This window comes from Spea bombifrons, chromosome 3 (assembly GCF_027358695.1).
Source record: "Spea bombifrons isolate aSpeBom1 chromosome 3, aSpeBom1.2.pri, whole genome shotgun sequence".
Lineage (NCBI taxonomy): Eukaryota > Metazoa > Chordata > Amphibia > Anura > Pelobatidae > Spea > Spea bombifrons.
The window spans coordinates 63,003,971-63,007,947 of NC_071089.1; positions in this window are offsets into that span (position 1 = coordinate 63,003,971).

Below are 3,977 nucleotides of genomic sequence, written 5' to 3' on the forward strand. Positions count from 1 at the left end.
ATTAGTGCACTGGAGTGTTTAAAATGACTCTCCTTATCCATCACATGTACTCGAATGCATATGATAGCTGTATATGGTGTCCCCCTTGCAAATGCATGGGGAATTTTACAGCGTCACCCATATGCATTTGCCCCTTCCGTGTGCCCAACTATTTTCAGTGCATGAAATGCGTGTGTCCAAACAGATATTTGCATGTGATATACTTTGTCCCAGTTAGTTCCATCACTGGCTCAGTGAATGCTGCTACTCCTATGCACAGGCATGGAAAGCACTCCCCAGAGCCAGATGAACGTTGGTGCAATGGAGCAATTGCTCCAGGGCCCCTTTTATATAGCCAATATCAGGTGTGATCTACACCCCCTACACCCAAAGAAGAACCTCTAGAATATCTATAGTGCCTTTCACAAATATTGTCACCCTTGGCAAATAAGGCTGTGAAAAATTGTCTTTATTGATTAACCTTTTGATCTTTCATTCAAACAATACACAAACATACTCTGCTCTCATGGATATCAAACAATTGAGAACACAACAAAGGTTTAACAATACTGATTGTTACATATGTAAGTGTATATAAATGTGTAAGTACCTTCCCAGTGACAGTTTACATTTGTTAGTACATCCGGGTGACTAGGAACAGGAGATTGTTCATTTGTGACTTCCTGTTCCACAGGGGTATAAATAGCAGGTAACGCATATGCCAAATTCCCTTCGCCATTTATCCCAATGGGTAAAACCAAGGACTGTACCTGTGAAAAAAAGGCAAAGGGTTGTTTAGCTTCACAAAATGGGAAGTGCATATAAGAAAATAGCAGAATAGCATCAGCAACCATTTCCTCCACCAGGGTAATAATTAAGAAGTTCCAGACAACTGGAAATGTTATGAATCACCCTGGAAGAGAACGTACGGTATATCTATATTGTCTCAACGCACTGTGAAGATAATGGTTTGAGTGGCCAAAAAATCTCCAAGGATCACAGCTGGAGAATTGCAGAAGTTGGTTGCGTCTCGGAGTCGGAAAGTCTCCAAAACTACAATCCGATGTCACCTACATCACCACAAGTTGTTTGTATGGTTTCAAGAAATAAAGCCTAAACAATCTAAACCATCTTTAGTTTGCCAGACACTACTGGGACTTGAAATGGGATCGTGTTCTGTGGTGAGATGAAACCAAAATAGAGCTTTTTGGCAATAAACACCAGAGGTGGGTTTGGCGCACAAAGAGAGGCAGCCATATGAAAAAGTACCTCATGTCCACGGTTCAATATGGTGGCTCTTTAATGTTTTGGGGCTGTTCTTCTTCCAGAGGACCTGGACATTTTGTTAGGATACATAGCATCATGGACTTTATCAAGTATCAACAGATATTAAATGAACACCTGACTGCCTCTGTGAGAAAGCTTTAAATGGGCCATGGTTGGATCTTTGAGCATGGCTTTAAGTGTTTGCTATACCCAGGGCCAGCCCAAGGCAAAATGCCGCCTGGGGCGAATTTTAAAATGCCGCCCCCCCTTATGTACCCTTCCTCTCTCTCCGTCCCTGCCGCTCCCCCCATTATCTACCCTTCCTCTCCCCCCTCTCATCTACCCTTCCTCTCCCTCCGTCCCTGCCGCCCCCCATTATCTACCCTTCCTCTCCCCCTTATCTACCCTCCCTCCATCCCTGCCGCCCCCCCACATTATCTACCCCCCCCCCCTTGTACTTACCTTTCAGCAGTCCTGCGGCGAGTCTCCCTGTTCGGTCTCGGTGCCGGCTTGTAATGCTGAGCGCCGGAAATGAGGTAATCTTCCGGCACTCAGCATTACAAGCCGGCACCGGGATCGAACAGGGAGACTCGCCGCAGAGGAGAGAGGGGCGCCGAGCGGGTACTGACAGCTTGGTAAGTGAAAACCACTCGGCGCCCCTTTCTCTCTCTTTCGCTTTAAAAAAAAAAGGGCTTGGGGCGGCAAAGTGCCGCCCCTTCAAAAGTGCCGCCTGGAGCGGTTGCCCCACTCGGCTCCATTGTCGGGCCGGCCCTGGCTATACCGCTGATCAATCATTGGTGACAAAGACATTTGCAGTGAGGTGTGTCACCATATTAATTTTCCCTTTAGATTGTAAGATCGTTTGAGCAGGGCCCTCCTCACCTGTTGTTTCTGTAAGTCTAATTGTTATGTAATAAACTACTTGTTATCCATTGTACAGCACTGCTGAATATAATGACACTATATGAAACAATAAATACTAAATTCTAAATCAACACATCTTTATATATCTCATAAAGTTCATGCATAAGTAACAGCTGACCTTGTTCTGTGTAAAGTAAGCAAGGTTCTTAATGTTAAATTGTTTCAAGTTTCAAGGTGTCCCAAGCTGTCCTTACCAACTCTGGGTATGACAGTCTCTACATGCTAAGAGCAAGCTGATGACTTGGAGATATTTGGCACAACTCCTTTAATACAGTGTACTAGAAACATTACCAATGGCGTCAGGGGGTTTCAAATGTATTTCCAGGAAGTAGATGATTTGTTGGTGCCTAGCACAAGGTGATTCTAGTTCAATCAGTTGAGAACACCAACTTTTGTTCCATTGATTTGTGTTACATCACACTTGGCTTTCCAAACAACAGAACACAAAGAATAAGTAAACAAGATTTTCAGCTTGTTTTTTGTCCATGTTAATTGCAGAGACTATAACATATGCTCTCACAAGTCAGTAAGGTAGAACCTGTATTTTCGATGAACTGTTGTGCCACTCCTTGGTATACCCTGCCTGGACTTTGTTTTCACATGCACAACCCTACCATGGCATCATAAATACATGAGAACAAACAAAACAGCCGCAAGATTAGGACAAACTGTCCTCAGAACAGAAAGGGAAGCTGAATACAGGGAATGAAACAAATATTCAAAAAGTGTTTTCTCATTTTGGCGCACAATCACTTGGATGCAAATTAATTGTTTAATAATAATGACAATATAAATACTAGTGTAATATGTATGAAAAACACTCAAAACCATTTAGTAAATTGGTACTTGACATAACTTATAACAGTGATGCCTTAAAGTAAAATTTTTAACCTTTTTGGCATCAGAAGAGGAAAAACATAATTTTAACCACTATAGCAGAAATGGATTAATTTAAAATTTACACTGAGCCCTAATTAATTAATTCAGTGTGGAGAAACCACCAGAGCTGGGCTGATTATTAGTGTCCTTATGTACAGGGCAAGGTCCGCAATTGGTTAGCCGCATCAGGGGTAGGCATTATGGATGAAGAGGAAAAAGCGTCAGCAGCTTCAATTTGTTGACCTTTTCTTTCAACATAATGCCTTTCTTCTCTCAAGCATTGTGTGCATCTTGTACATTGCCCATTGGTGCTTCCCACATGAACTGCTGTAATCCATGGTACATTTTTCATAATCTATCCTTTCATTTTCATTTTCAATCACCACCTCAAATTCCCATTGTATATACTGACACTCGTTTTTACCACTGATCAAGAGTCCCAGACCTTCTTCAGGGTTGTTTTATGAATATGTCTTTCACAATAGAATAGATAGAAGGAAAAGGAGGTTCCTCAACACACATCTTCAAGTGTTAGGCCTCTGGCCATAAGGGGATGTAAGGGTGAGGTGTGTGTGCTCATCCTAGTCTTCAAAACCGTATGCTACCCAAATCAAAGGGAAGGCTGATCTCAGCAGGTCTGGACTGATCTCTTGCCTGGGAAGGTTGGCTTCAGTCATTCCCTGTGTACAGGGCTCTGGGATTGCTCTGAACACAATGAAGCACATAATTTGCATAATTGTGAAGCTGGATATCAAATATCCATGGTCTAAAGGCTTTTTGTGTCATTTTATTTAGTTTATTTTGTAGCAACAATACCAGGTGGAAAATTGTGTATATTGATTGTAGTGCAAACCCTTAAGACATTGCTTAAACCGATTTAAAACAACGTAGCTACGTCTTCACCAAGAACATGTCCTGCTGGCTGTGTG